Source organism: Rattus rattus, chromosome 2 (genome assembly GCF_011064425.1).
Source record: "Rattus rattus isolate New Zealand chromosome 2, Rrattus_CSIRO_v1, whole genome shotgun sequence".
Taxonomy (NCBI): domain Eukaryota; kingdom Metazoa; phylum Chordata; class Mammalia; order Rodentia; family Muridae; genus Rattus; species Rattus rattus.
Genome location: NC_046155.1, coordinates 175,201,908 through 175,218,819, shown reverse-complemented (window position 1 = coordinate 175,218,819; position 16,912 = coordinate 175,201,908).

Genomic DNA, 16,912 nt, shown 5'->3' with positions numbered 1-16,912 from the left:
TCTGGGTCACATATTTTGAAATGGATGAGTGCCCTATTCTTTCACCGGGGGTCCTGTCTATCTACTGGAGGTGGTTTCTTTAGGTTCCATCTCCATACTGTTGGGCATTTTGACTAAGGTAGTTTCCATTGAGTCCTGGAAACTTCTCACATCCAGGTTTCTTAGACTTTCTAGAGGTTTTCCTTTACCTCCACCCCCTACAGCTGCATATTTCTATTTATTGTTCTGGCCTTCTGGGCTTCTCTTCTGTCTTCTCCATACATGACCTCGTCCCCCTTTTCCCTCCCCTCTCCTCTCCCACCCAGCACAAGTACATAAGCAACAAAAATCTGTTAGTTGACTCCATCAGAACCCATTTATCCTACCACAGCAAGCCCTGTATACCTTAACACACCTGAAGAGCAAGATTTTTACCTGAAATCTAGGAAAGAAACAAAGAGCTATGTAGGCACCTATCATGCACATGGTGTACAGATATACATTCTGGCAAAACACACATAAAATAAAATGAATAAATCTAATGCAAATTTAGAAATAAATCTCACTATGAACTGTGCTTCATAAATGAATAAATAAGTAAATAAATATTGCCTAATCCTGTATATGCTTGCTGTCCCAGGGAAGGCAGATACCTGGGAACGGGGAGGGAGAGCACTTTCTCAGAGGCAAAGGGTGGGGGGAAGAGGGGCAAAGACCTCTGGGAGAGGAGACTGGGAGGGGGAAACATTTGGAATGTAAATAAGTAAAATAATTAATTAAAAATAAAAAAATAGGCCTGCACCTGGAGCTGATCCTTTGACACAGATCTCTATATTCAGAACCCCTGGGGAGAGAGCTGGATTCTCAGAAGTGAGGACAATCCTGAGCAGAGGTGAGACCACCACTTCTGCTCACATTTCCTGGTCCAAGAGGAATCTCCCTAGAACCCTTTGGACATGGGAATGGAGGAACAGTCTGGGACAGGTTCCTTCCAGTTTTCACCTATGCTCAGGAATAATTCTGTGACATAGCTCTCTGTACCCAGATGCCACCAAAAGAAAGCTGGTCTCCAGGACTCTGACAAACAGGCTTACAGGAGGGCCAAGCCACTGTCAGAGGCAGCAAGACCAGTTAACACCTGAGATAAGCGGAGCGCAAGAACCTAAGCAACAGTAACCAAGTCTACTTGGCATCATCAGAGTCCAGTTATCCAATGATAGGAAGCCCTAGATAGCCCAACAAACTGGGAAAGCAAGATTTTGATTTAAAATCACAATTCATGATAATGTTAGAGGACTTTAAGAAGTACATAAATAACTCCCTTAAAAAATGCAGGACAGAGTTTCCTGCACCCAAATCCTGTGGGGAGGGGGCACACCATCTAGGAGTGCAGACATTCCGAAGCTGCAGGACAGACTGCCACCTCTGCACACCTCAGCCCATATCCCTGGTCCAAGGGGAAACTGCACAGTGCCTCTGGACACAGGGATATAGGACCAGACAGCCTCTGGTACCCTAGGTTCTGGTCTGCGCCCAGGACAGAAATGATCTGGCCAAACATTTCCCTGTACACAAATCCCATGGGGGAAAGAATGGGACCCTCAGAAGTGTGGATGCTCCTGAGCAGTCAGAAGAGAATACCCTCTGCACACAGTCCAGACCCAAGAGGTAATCACATAGTGCCAACCGTGCCTGCGGGGTGCAAGGACCTACAGAAGCAATCAGGGGCAGGACCCTTTGATTCCTGCCCATACCTAGAACTGGAAGACAGTCTTCAGGAGTGCTGACATATCCGAAATCAGAGCACCTGTTCTCAGGAAAGACTGAAAGAAAACAGGAAAAACAGTTCTACAGGAGTGTTGACACAGAGGCCTATAGCAGGGTCAAATCACTCCAAGAAACAGCAAGACAAGCAAACACCAGAGACAACACAATGGCAAGAAGTTAATATAATTTCAATTAACCAAAATAAAGATAGGCACACAAACATAATTCCACCTCTAACAACAAAAATAACAGGGAGCTGAGAGACACAGCCAGAATACAGTAAATACAGAGGCGAATGCCAGCAGCAAACCACTGAACTGAGAATAGGACCCCCCGTTGAAGGAATCAGAGAAAGAACTGGAAGAGCTTGAAGGGGCCTCGAGACCCCATATGTACAACAATGCCAAGCAACCAGAGCTTCCAGGACTAAGTCACTACCTAAAGACTATACATGGACTGACCCTGGACTCTGACCTCATAGGTAGCAATGAATATATCCTAGTAAGAGCACCAGTGGAAGGGGAAGCCCTGGGTCCTGCTAAGACTGAACCCCCAGTGAACTAGACTGTTGGGGGGAGGGCAGCAATGGGGGAGGGTGGGGAGGGAACACCCATAAGGAAGGGGAGGGGGAGGGGATGTTTGCCGAAACCGAAAAGGAATAACAATCAAATGTATATAAGAAATACTCAAGTTAATAAAAAAAAACAGGGAGCCACAAGCATTGGTCCCTAATATCTGTCAATATCAATGGACTCGATTCCCAAAATAAAAAGAGGAACCAGGATTTTGTTACATACAAGAAACACACTAAGGTGACAAAGACAGACAGTACCTCAAAGTAAAAGGCTGGAAAACAATATACCAAGCAAATGGTCCCAAACAAGCTGGAGTAATGATTCTACTATTGAATAAAATTGGCTTTCAACCAAAAGTCGTCCAAAAAGATAAGGAACGACACTTCATATTCATCAATGGAAAAAATGCACCAAGGTGAACTCTCATTCCTGAATATCTATCCTCCAAATGCAAGGGCACCTACATTCATAAAATAAGCCTTACTGAAGCTCAAAGTACATGTTGCACCTCACACAATAATAGTGAGAGACTTCAACACCCCACTCTCATCAAGGGACAGATCATGGAAACAGAAACTAAGCAGAGACACAGAGAAACTAACAGAAATTATGAACCAAATGTATTTAACAGATATCTATAGAACATTTTATACTAAAGCAAAAGAATATCCCTTCTTCTAGCACCTCCAAAAAAGCCCTTATAGTTGGACACAAAACAGGCCTCAATAGATACAAGAAGAATGAAATAATCCCATGCGTCATTTCAGATCACCAAAGACTAAGACTTGTCTTCAGTGACAACAAAAATGACAGAAAGACCATAGACACATGGAAGCTGAACAACACTCTACTCAGTGATAACTTGGTCAAGGAAGAAATAGAGAAATTAAAGACGTTTTAGAATTTAATAAAAATGAAGGGACAGCATACCCAAATTGATGGGACATAATGAAAACAGTGGTGTGAGGAGAGCTCATAGCTCTGAGTGCCTCCAAATAGAAACTTGTCAGAGCATACACTACAAGCTTGACAGCACAGTTAAAAGCAATAGAAAAAAAGAAGCAAATACACCCAAGAGGAGTAGACAGCAAGATAGATAAACCCAGACTAAACCAGACTAACCAGAGGGTGCAGAGAGAGTATCCAAATTAACAAAGTCAGAAATGAAAAGGGAGACATAACAACAGAATCTGAGGAAATTCAAAGAATCATGAGATCCCACTACAAAAGTCTGTACTCAACAAAATCTGAAGAAAATGGACAATTTTCTAGACAGATACCAGTTACCAAAGTTAAATCAGGATCAGATAAACCATCTAAACTGTCCTATAACTCCTAAAGAAATAGAAGCAGTTATTAAAATCTCCTAACAAAAAAAAAGAGTTCAGAACCAGATGGGTTTAGTGCAGAATTCTATCAGACCTTCATAAAAGTCCTAATACCAACATTATCTAAACTATTCCACAAAATAGAAACAGAAGGAATACTACTTAATTCTTTCTATGAAGCCATAATTACGCTTAATAGAAAGATGCAAAAAGGAAAGAGAACTTCAGATCAATCTCCCTAATAAATGAATATTTATGCAAAAAAACTCAATAAAATTCTCACAAAACAAATCCAAGAACAGAAAAAAATCATCATTCAACAAGAACAAGTAGGCTTCATCCTAGTTTTGTAGGGGGTTTAAAACTATCAATTCAATACACTATGTAAAAAAACTAAAATAGAAAACCCACATGATCATATCATTAGATGCTGAGAAAGCATTTGACAGAATTCAACAAGCCTTCATGTTAAAAGTCTTGGAAAGATCAGGAATTGAAGTCCCATATGGAAACATAGTAAAAGTAATATACAGCAAACCAGTAGCCAACATCAAACTGAATGGAGAGAAACTTGAAGCAATCCCATTAAAATCAGGGGCTAGACAAGGCTGCCATTCTCTCCCTACCTCTTCAATATAGTACTCGAAGTACTAGCCAGAGCAATCAGACAACAAAAGGAGGTCAAATGTTTACTAATAGGAAAGGAAGAAGTGGAAATATCACTATTTGCAAAGGAATATGATAGTATACTTATGTGACACTAAAAGTTCCACCAGAGAACTACTAAGCCTGATAAACAGCTTCAGCAAAGTGGCTGTGTATAAAATTAACACAAACATATCAGTAGCTTTCCTCTCCTCAAAGGTTAAACAGACTGAGAAAGAATTTAGAACCTTCACTATAGTCACAAATATAATATAAAATAACTTGTTGTGACTCTAACCAAGCAAGTGAAAGATCTGGATGACAAGAACTTCAAGTCTATGAAGAAAGAAATTTTGGAAGATCTCAGAAGAAGGAAAGATCTCCCATGCTCATGGATTGGCAGGATAAATAGTGCAAAAGTGACCATCTTGCCAAAAGCAATCTACAGATTCAATTAAATTCCCATCAAAGTTCCAAATCAATTCTTCATAGAGTTAGATAAAGTCATTTGGAATAACAAAATACACAGGATAATGAGCACTATTCTCAACAATAAAAGGACATCTTGGGGAATCACCATCCCTGACTTCAAGCAGTGTTACAGAGCAATAGTCATAAAATCTGTATGGTATTGGTACAGAGACAGGCAGGTAAATCCATGGAATAGAATTGAAGACCCATAAATTCACCCACACACCTATGGTCACTTTATCTCTGACAAAGGAGCTAAAACCATCCAGTGGAAAAAAGATAGCATTTTCAAAAAATGATGCTGGTTCAAGTGGAGATCAGCGCATAGAAGAATGCAAATCGATCCATTCTCATTGCCCTGCACAAAGCTCAAGACCAAGTGGATCAAGGACCTCCACATAAAATCAGATACATTCAAATTAATAGGAGAAAAATTGGGGAAATGCATCAAACAGATGGGCACTTTAGGAAATTTTCTGACCAGAACATCAATGGCTTATATTCTAAGATCAAGAATAAACAAATTGAACTTCATAAAATTTAAAAGCTCCTGTAAGGCAAAGGACACTGTCATCAGGATAAAATGGCAGCCAAAAGATTGGGAAAAGTTCTTTCCCAATCCTGTATCTGATAGAGGGCTAATATCCAATATATTCAAATAACTCAAGTAGTTAGGCTCCAGAGAATCAAATAACACTATAAAAATGGGATACAAAACTAAACAATGAATTCTCAGCTGAGAAATATCGAATGGCTCAGAAGTACCTAAAGAAATGTTCAACACCCTTAGTCTTTAGGGAAATGCAAATCAAAACAACCCTGAGATTGCACCTCATACCAGTCAGAATGGCTAAGATCTAAAACTCAGGTGTCAACAGATGCTGGCGAGGATGTGGAGAAAGAGGAACACTCCTCCATTGTTGGTGGGATTGGACACTGTACAACCACTCTGGAAATCAGTCTGGAGGTTCCTCTGAAAATTGAACATATTAATATTACCTGAGGACCCAACTACACCCCTCCTGGTTATATCCCCAAAAGATGCTCCATTATCTAACAAGGACACATGCTTTCCCATGTACATAGCAGCCTTACTTATACTAGCCCCAAAACTGGAAAGTACCCATATGTCCCTTATCAGAAGAATGGATACAGAAAATATGGTATATTTACACAATGGGGTATCACTCAGCTATGAAAATCAATGACTTCATTAAATTCATAGGCAAATGGCTGGAACTAGAAAATATCCTAAGTGAGTAACCCAGTCTTTCCTCTCTCTCTCTCTCTCTCTCTCTCTCTCTCTCTACACACACACACACACACACACATACACACACAAAACGCATGCTATGCACTCACCGATAAGTAAATATTAGCCCAGAAGCTCAGAATAACCAATATACAATTTACAGTGCACATGAAGGTCAAAAAGAAGGAAGACCAAAGTATGGATGCTTCAGTCCTTCTTAAAATGGGGAATAAAATATTCACAGGAAGAGATAAGGAGACAAATTTTGGATCAGAGACTGAAGGAATGACCATTCAGAACCTGTACCACCTGTGGATCCAGCTCATATTAATATATAAATTACATATAATTTTGTGTAAAATGTGAACATATGTGCACTAGTCAAAGAATAAAAAATAACCTGAGGGCCTGCAAAATGCTTTTGTGTGTAAAGGTACTTGCCACCAATGCTAGTGACCTGACTTTGATCCCTGGGACCTGTATATGGAAGAGGACATGATACCAAAAGTTGTCCTGTCACCTTAACAGGTGCATTAATACATGTGTGTATGCACACAGAAAAAGTTAAAAAATTAAATTTAAAAAGTAGGAACCAATACATAAGTAAAAAATTGTTAAAGGATGCTGGCATACAAATAATGTGAAAGAAGGAGAGCAGAGTTTGTCCTTGCTGAGATTAGGACCTGTAACCTCTTAGGTTTTATATCTCCAGGCTGAGAATCATGTTACCTCCACTGTTCTCCACACAGTCACCCAATTACTAAACAATATTACTCAGACCCACAAATAAATACAGTAAGTCCCCAACACACACAATTAAAATCCTGCACAAGTCACTGCTATTTCCATCACCCATACAGACAAATGCTTCCTTGGATTCCTCAAGGAGGGAAGGCCTTCTAGCCCAAGCATCTTTATCTCATGCTGTAGAGAACAATAGCATCCAGGGTTAAGGCAGGCTTTGTACAGTGCTGGTACCTGCAGCATGGCTATTGTTCAGCTCTTCTGTTCAGATAATATTTGTTTTGCCCACTCAGTCAGAATGACGAAACCCGAGTCTGGAAAAATATATAGCAAGTGGTTCAGATAGGTTGTGCAGCACCAAAACTTTGTGGTAGTTGACTGAGAAATCTATTCCACAGGCCCAGGCATTTGCATACTTGGCCTCTGGTTGGTGACACTGTTTGGGGAGGTTTAGGGGTTGTGGCCTTGCTGGAAGAAGTATGTTGCTAGGGGTGCGCTTAGGGAGTCTGTAGTCTCACTCAGGCCTAGTTTACTCTCTGCTTTGGGCCAGCATTTGAGAGGTGATATCTCAGCTTCTCACTCCTGCCACACAGTTGCCACTTGCAACATGTCTCCCCATGATGATGGACTCTTACCCTCTTGAATTTCAAGCCAAAATAAATGCTTTCTTCTGTGAAAAAATAAATAAAAGCAAAAAATCATTAAATAAAAGAAGAGAAAAGAAACTGGTATAATAGCAATGTATATGAAGAAACACTATTAAAATAAAACAAAGTGTCAGATATAATGGTACATGTATATAATTGCAGCACTTGGGAGGCAGATGCAGGTGGATCTCTGAGCAGTTTTGACCGGGGCTATATAGAGCCCTTTTGAATGAATTAATAAATTAATGAATCAATATCTCAGCAGGGGTCATCCATGAGGCCATAGTTTTCTGTGTTGTTCTTTATGCTGCACAGCCCTCTCACCTACTGTGGGAACACTAGGGTTCATTTTCAAGTCACTAAAGAAGGCAGGTCTAAGGGCTCCCGGATGTAGGATGTCTGACTGTCCTGAACCAATCAGGTTGTGCTTCTTTTACTGGGAACTTCTGTTCAGGGTCAGAGGTAGATGTCCAGCCCCAAAGCGTTTTATTTATGCCAAACATTCTTGTTTTTGTTACATGACATGTTTAATTTCTCTAGGTATCTGCTTTCCAAACTCGTTCTATTTTCTTCATAATATTCTGTGATATCAGCCTGTATCACAATATCCTTCTCCTCTCCATGTGTGTGTCTGTCTCTTATTAGTTTTCAACATGATCTCCTTGGGTTCTCCCAAAGTCATGTGGGCAGAGGTGCCAGGTGGCAAAGTGGCTCTTAGGAGAGACAGCAGCATGGACAAATAAGACCTGTGGAACCACAGCTCCTGCCAACCCACAAACAGTGAGTAGAACCATTTCTTATTCAGTGTTGCCAGTGCAAGTAGCAAGGCCTCTGGGGAAGATGAGACAGAAATTATACATAAGGAGAAAAGTTTTTTTTTCCTTTTTGTGGGAAGAAGGAAAGGAGGCAGAAGCAGAGACAGGACATAAGAGCAAAACAAACTTGGTGTTGACCTTTCTTTCTCTGACTTCCATCCACTTGACACATGTACCTTCTGGGTTTGGCATGGCTGCATAAGGGGAGGTGTGACGCACTTACTGCCCTTGGAGCATCGCCAGGTCATTGATTTCCATGATCCCCATGTATGATGATGGTTGTTTTTGCCCTGAAGCTGGTCTGCTGTCTTTACTACGCTACCTTCAGTCTTTCTTTGTGGGAAATATACTTCCTCCATTACTCAGGGCTAGTTGTGCCAATGAATGAAACATCTGTAAGTGAAACAGGTGCAGTTTTCAAGTATGAGGGATGGAACTGGTCATGAGGCTGTGGAGGATGAGGAACAGGCCTTCCATTTGGCCTTTAGGGCTATGGGAAAGCATCTAGACAACATAACCATAAAAGCCTACATGATCCTTTGTATAAATAGTTCACTGCCAGATAGGGCCTTGATTTTGGAATCATGAGGAGACACATGTACCCTCTGATCCAATGACTGCTGCATTAACTAGCTAGTGTGAACTTGGGTATATCAAGGATAGAGAGTTAATGTGTTGTCATGAAGGAAAAGTATGGATAGAAAAAATAGGAATTTATGTTTGATTTAGGAGCAAATATTATTAAAAGAGAGTGCATAAGGCTATGGAATTGCTAGGATGAGAAAAAGAAGATTAGAGAATTAAAAGATGATATAGAAGCACATAAAAAGTTAATGCTTTGCTCTAATGCTTGAAAAATGGGAGATGATAATGCCTGGAAAGATATTAGAGAGAGCTAATCACTTTACTTACATAAATTTTAAAACTTTGTGATGAATCATTTTAATTTTAGTAGCCTGTCATCTTTCTGTTTTTACACGAGAATAGTTACTAAAGAATGCTCTCTGCTGTACCCAGAAATAGCAAGAGCTACCCATGAAGAACAGACTGTGTAAACCTGCATGGTAATGTGGTTTTGTTTTGTTTTTAGTTTGTGCTCTAAGGAAATGGGAATTGAAACTATTGATGTGGAATTCATAGAATTTATGAACATTTAAGTTTTTGAAAATGATTAATAATGATGTAAGTAAAAAATAAAAGAGTGGCTCAGGCTCTCTGGTCAGAAAGGAGAATAAGGATGAATGATGAGAATCTTTAGGGAACAGAGAGAGTACCTGAACTGACAGCTTGCATCTACTACTGACTGAGTCATTATTGAATCAGCGCTGCTCCCATTTCCCCCTTTCTCAGGACCCTCCTCATGCTGAGGACAGTTGACAGAGGTTCAGGTTCAGGAAGCTTTTCTTAAAAACCTCACTGGCCCTCAGACCTTCCGATTCAGTGGCTCTGAATGACTGTTGAACTCTCATTCTAGCAGTTTCCAGGGGACACTTGCAGTAATGCTCCCGACTGAGCCCCAATGTATGAACTCTCACTCACTTGAGCTTGGCTTCCTCAAAGCTACAGTCTGGAGAATGGGGAGCCAAATGATGCCTGTAGGGCTGTTGAAGTCACTGGTCTTTTGTTTCACCAACTAGATGATAATTCACCTAGATAATTCTCAAATGCATTCTATATTTTCCCAGGCCTGGTTCGTCCCAGACCTCACTCCAAGTAGCTTTGTGCATTGCCTTAAGCTCTCTTCTCTCCCTCCGCCATGGTTTATTTTCATGGCATTTACTCATACGTAAACCATCTGTACCCATGTCCTTGCCCTAGACTATGCTGGGTGGTCCCCTAATGATCAAGTCTTGTCTGAATCTTCGGTCCCTTGGGTCCACTCTGCTGATTTTTCTTGATTCTCATGCATCATCATGCAAACAAAAGATCCTAAGTTGATTTTACTGAGCTGAAGGACAGTGGATTCTGCGTCTACTCTACAACACCATTTTGTCCCTCTTCTTGGTACTCATCTATTTGGGCTAATTGTGAAAACTCTGCATAGCCGCTGTCTCTCTACATACACTTTACCCCGTTGGATCTAACATTCACCATAATTGCTTTTGTGTATAAATTATACTTGCTAAATGTGACTTTTTGAGCAATTTGGAATGAATGACCTGATGAACAGTTTTAGACACCATAATATTATACCCTTTTGTTGCTTGAAACCATTATAAAATGCTTTACTACAAATTTTTCATTTCATTCTTCAGGAGACCTAAAAAGCAGTAGTTTGCTATCACTTTTTTATAGAAGATTAATTCAAGTAGCTATGTTTTTCCAGATATAAGATTGTGATACAGAAGAAAATTTCAGCAGCTCAGTGGTAGAGTACTGACATTGCTCAGAGCCCTGGATAGAAACAAGTATAGTAAGCACACACTGTAGTCTAGCATTCAAGAGGCAGAGGTAGGTATATCATTGTGAATTCCAGGACAGCTAGGGCTGCCAAAGCCTATCTCAAACAAACAAACGACGAAGCAAGCAACAAAACAAAATCCCACCAGTTGATGCCCAAACATTACACACACACACACACACACACACACACACACTCACTCATGTGTATGCACGCACACATACGTACACAATTCTAGGCTTGATTGTGCCTTTAGACATGATGGCTAGATTCTGATTCAGAATATTAGTGGACCCGAAACTCTCTCTTTTACTAATTCTCAAGTTTGAGCTCATGCTGTTGGCGTGGAGATGATAATTTGAGAAGAAAGATGCCCAGCCCTACTTGAGGTCTCCAAGCTTGAGGTTACTTGATGAAACCTGCAATTCTGGTGCGGTTACCATCATGGAAGACTAAGTTGGTTCATCAGGATATTTGAAAACTTGCCAAGAGAGGGGTTAGGGTGATGGCTTGGTTGGTAAATTCTTGCCACAAACATAGAACCTGAGTTTAGATACCCATGTAACCACATACAACTCCGCGTGCAGTTGTAGGTCACCCCTATAGTTACAGAGCCAGGGAGACAATAGCAGGAGACTCTGAGCTTATAGGTCAGCCAGACTAGCCAAATCAGTAGATCCAAGGTACAGGTAGAAACTAGCCTCAGGAAATAAACAGAAAACAAACCAACAAAACACCTAATAATGTGATGGATGAAACAACATGTCAACTTCTGGTCTTCACACATGTGCTGCCTGCTTGCATACATAAAAAAGAAGGAAAGTTGATACTACTGTTTTTGCTATTTCACAGTTGTAGTTTCCGAGCGTATTTTAAGCTGTTACTTGGAGGCATATTACATCATATACTAGCCCCATCTGACTGTTTAAGTCAGTGATCAAACAGACCTGAAATATTCATCTTTAACGAGGGTCCAGGTTCTGTAGTGATGTTGACTTTGTGAAGCACCCTGAGAGAGAGCTGGGTAAGTATGACTGGCATTAAAGTGTAGGCTCAGCCACAGGACCATTATCTGGGAGATATAAGCCCACGGGAAGAACTAGTGAAAGAAACAGTCCAGGCTAGAGAGACCACAGAGAGTTCCAGAGATGAAAAGGAAAAAAGCATTTCAACACTTTAACAGTCTTGACATAAACACAAACAAGGGCAGTTACTACAGGCAAAGTTTGATCAACTCGCCCTGGGCATGATGGTAGCAGTGATGATGACAATAATGATGGCAACACATTAAGGCAAAAGAGCATTCAAGTATATTCTTTGGCCCTATCAAAACATGTGGGCCAACCAGTGGGAGGACCACGTTCTGTTATAGTATAAGCCTGAGATAGTGACAATGCTTAATAACTGGATGTAATAACTTAGAATCTGACAGGTGACAACTAGGACACAAACCTCGGTAACGTGGGGTGGTAGGTGGAGAGATTTGGTGGGATGCGGAAAGAACAGATGTGTCAGTCTGTCAATAGCACCATCGGTTGTTGGAACTTCAGCCAAACTATGTGGTCTTTATCACCTAAATTAGCGACTGTACCAAGAACACATAGATGGGGTGTTGGGTGGCGAGCATGAGGTGAGGTGGTGGTAAGATTGAAAACACTGGTATTCTTTGGTAAGCCATTAGATGTACAGCAGCTTAGGGAGCTGTGGTAAGCAGAGAAGGAAGAAGATGCTCCAAATTGTGCAGAAATTTACTGTGCAGCGGTGATCTTCTTTCGCCTTTGCTCCTGGATGATCTTGATTCTCCGCATGGGCAGGCTTTAGTCAGTCTTTTCTTCTTCGTATGATGCTCTCTAGCTGCCTTTGGTTCTAGCCTGCACAAACCTGAGTCCCGCCTCAATTTATCTGCCTTGTATTGCTGTGACGCTATTGATCAAAATCAATTGAGATAAGACCTTCAGCATTGGACATACAGATTCACACCATTTGGGGTAAAATTAAATCAAAGCACCTAGAACCAATTCCCAAAGTACTCCAGAGTAATTAGGTCACCAAATTAAATTCTCAGTATGTAAACTATCCCCAAATTCTGGGGTTTACAGGAAGAGTGGGTGCATTGAGTTCCAGTCCATGGGTCACCAATATAAAGCCAAGGAACTTCCAAAGGCACTGCCCACATCCATTCCACAGACTTTCAGACAGGGGTGAACTGAGTGTAACGGGCTTCCTTGACTCAGAAGAGCTTCTGGGAAGTACAAACTACATGCCTATGAGTGTTTCTTTGTCAGTCAGACTCAGTGTGTCCTATGAGCCAGAGGTTCCCTAGGATGTCAAGGGAGGAGCTTCTTTCTGGGCTCTCAACAGGTGATGACTTGGTCTCCAAGAACCATGCTGAAATATATCAGCTGTACTCTCTTTAAAGTCACAGATCACTCTTTAGTGTTCTAGCTCAGCCCCATTCTAAGGGAGGAACAGATCTCCACCTCTTTATTCTCAATGGGAGGCATGTAGAGTGACACTGTGAGATCAGTGCTGGATGGTCACCTTTGATAGCTACCTCTAGTGCTTATTTTTTATTTTCCCATTAAGAAAGCCCAGAAAGGAAAGAGTCTGAGTATCCTGACCTGAAGCTTAAGTTCTTTCCTCCCCCAGGTCCAAGCTGCAGTGTCCCACACAGGCAGCCTGGCAGCGATGGATCCAGGACTTTAATATGATGCCTGGGTTAGCCTTCTGTGTGAAAATGTGGTTCTGGACCCACACGGGACTTCTCAGCTACCCAGGATGCTGAGAATGTCCTAGTTCTCAATTGCTGACATCCTTGAGCATCCTCTCCAACTCCGTTTCATACAAGTATCAAACCCTGTCCACAGAGATACCTGAAGATGGGTATATTTCTCACAGGCTAATCCTGGCTAATCCCTGAACTCTTTTTTTAATTTTTTGTGGTGAGTGGGAGGAATGGAGAATCTTTTTTTCTGGGGCAGCAAACAGTGTCCAGGCAATTGGGCTAGAGGTGGTCTCAGCTGACTGTAGATAAGCCTATGAAGAGTCACTCAGTTGTTACCTTCAGTTCAGTGACACTGCTTTAGGGAAAACAGAAGACACCAAGCACCTTAAGTCATCGCCCTTATGGGTGAGGATATAGGGTCTGAGCTGCATCTACTTTGGGGCAATAGATGGTAACCTAACATCTGGCCCAGAATTCTATACGCTTAGAAGGAAACAATGGGTGGATCTTTGGAATAACTCCATCAAAATAAACAAGTCCAAACCCCACAATATTACACTTGCTGATGCGAGGCCGCAGGTATTTAACACTCCTTTCAAGCTGATGTCACCTCAAACTTCATCTCGTATTCCTATTTTGATAATTTTAGTCTGTGCCCTGTGCAGATGCAGCACTGCACGACTCCGCCTGCATGGGGTGAAATTGGATGTAAAAGTGGAAAGCCGTGTGTCCATGGTGCCAGAGGCAAGTGTCAGTCAGAAGCCAGATCCAGCCTTCTTTGGCTCAGGTGATGCCCTGGCCTCTGCCATTATTGTGATTGAGCCTAGTAGAATGAGTTCACACATGTGCCTCAAAATGGAAGCCGTTATGTCAGCCTTCTTATAGCCTCATACTGACTGACCCATCATAGTCTTAAAGATTCACTCTCTCTTAAATAAAGATACACAGACCCTTCCGGTGTCCTAATCACTCATTTAAGTGCCTCTGAATTCCCAGTACACACAAAGACCTTAAAATAGCTGAATATCTCAGTACTAAGGAAGTTGAAGAACCAAATTGGTCTCCTGCATCTCAGCATTCTCTCTCCTCTCTAGGCTCCCAGACCGAACTTTAGATTTGGAATTTGCAGCTGATTCCTGCCTGTGTGGCACTTAAATGTTCTCCTGCCCATCAGCTTGCGCAGTCATCTTAAAACCTTTAGAGAAATCACAGTAGGGTAGACTGTGATTCTTTGGAGAGGGTTAATGACATAGATTGGTGATATATTCGTGTCTGACAAGCATCTGTGCACATGCACCTAGACGAGATTAATGAATGGCAGAAGGCAGGTTTCTAGTGAGCTATCAGCTTGTCTTTTAACCAGCTTAATTTGTATCACCCCATTACTACTTTAGTTTGCCTATTGGCCTGGTTGGAAGTAGTTACCTGGATTTAGCATTTCAAACCTTAACCTATCTTGCCATTTAAAGGACAATTTACCAAACTCACTCTGATGGTTAACAGTCAAAACTATGGTTTCTAATAGACTACAGGAAATACTGGTCAGTTACCTCATCCTTCACTACTAGCCTACAACCAATCTGATCTAATTTAAACTCTTTAAATTTTCTAGGCACTGAATTCATAGCATTACACACTTAACAGGCAGGCTGCAGACTAATAAAAGTTCCAGCTGAATAATTGGTACCTTCTCTTGTCTCCTTCCCAATTCAACCTTGTAGGCTATCTTTTAGATTTGCGATTTGCAGCTTCAGTTCCTGCGCTGCTTTGGGGAAACAAATTTTAAGGAGAAAGTTAAAATGCATGGCGAAACTGTGACTCCCACCACCTACAGCACATTTATGCAAACTAGCCAAGAGCTTGTTTTTTGTATTAAATTAGGCAAAAACTCGTTATCTTTTTTTGCTGTTAACCTTCCCTGCTTCTCAGGCACATTCTATTTACCTCTTGCTTTTCTCATAGCATTAGCCATGCTCGGCTTCTTCCCCACCTCCTTATTAATGAACACAGATTGTGCTTCATTTCATAGAGGCCCCTGCTTGCTGGGAGAGGTTGCTATTTGGTATTTGCCAATTTCTACAGGGAAGGGTATTCTCTTTTGTGGGATAAGATGGAAATCTGCCTGAAAATGAATGTGTGGAGAAGCTAAGGGTGAGCATACACTTGTCCAAGGCTGGGGGTTCCTGAGGTAATTTTAAGTGCTATCAGATCCTTTCTCAGAGGCAAGTAATGATGTTAGGGCAAGTCCTCCATCCACCTGTCTTCTAGAAGGGAGACTCATGTGCTTCCAGAGCATTTAACAGCATCTAAGGGGGCTGGTAAAAGTGGCACCAACCTGGTTCTTAACCTAGGGTGGTATATATGGCTCAGGGGTGTACAAGTAAATAAATAAATGGTGGGATAATACTCTCTCTCTCTCTCTCTCTCTCTCTCTCTCTCTCTCTCTCTCTCTCCTCTCCCCCCCCCTCCTTCCTCTTCCTTCTTTTTAAAATATGTTAACCTTCAAATAATATACGAAGTTCACCAAGATGGATTAGTGGGAAAAGGCATTTGCCACTGAGTACAAGGACCCAGTATCTATCCTTGTAACCCACCGACATGGTCAAAGAAAGAGGACATACTTCTGCAAGCTATTCTCTGACCTTTTCATGACCATGCAAACACACTAAATGCAATTAATGAATTTTTTAAAATTTAATTTTGTACTCATTGATGTTTTGCCTGCACATATGTCTGTACATGACATGCATACCCTATCCAAGAAGATGTCAGAAGTGGGTGTTGGATCCCCTAGAACAGGAGGCAGACTGTTATGAGCTGCCGTGTGAGTGCTGGGGATTGAACTTGGTTCCTCTGAAATCATAACTGCTCTTAACCACTGAGCCAACTCTCCATTTCCAATACTTTGTTTTTAAGTAATGCAAAAGGGTCCTAAATGATGTTGCATGCATTTAATCCCCTTACTAAGTCAAGAGGTGGGGAGTATGGGTGGCAGAGATAATGGCAGGGTGGGGGAGGGGAGATCACTGTGAGTTTTCGAGGATTGAGGTCTACATGGCAGCAAGTTCCTGGCCAGCTAGCTAGGACTCTCTAGAAAGGTCTTGTCTTAAATTGAAAACTGAGAGGCAGTAAGCATAATTAATTTGTGTCTTTCATGAACCTTTCCAAATGTTCATCCTTTCTCGTTTCCATAGCAATAGTGTCAAGATCAATTGGGGACATCTTTGACACTACTTACGCTTCTTTTCCAGGATCTGCAATGAATTTAGTTTTGTCTTCATAGACTCCTTGGATCTGAGACAGTTTCTTGGTGTTTCTTTGTATTTAATGACCTTGAAAGTGTGACAAGCCTGCCATTTATAGACTTTCCTTCCTTTGGTGTTTTGGTAAGGTAGAGCTCACAAGACAATTTGATTGTGCAGTTACAGTTGAGAACATTGACCCAAGGTATTTGAGGACAAAGCCCTGCGCTTGGTAAATTGCCTCTGGGAATCATGAGAATTGAAGTAGTAACGAGAGCAGAGTGTGGCCCAGCAGAGCCCAGATACTTCTGTGTACCCTTT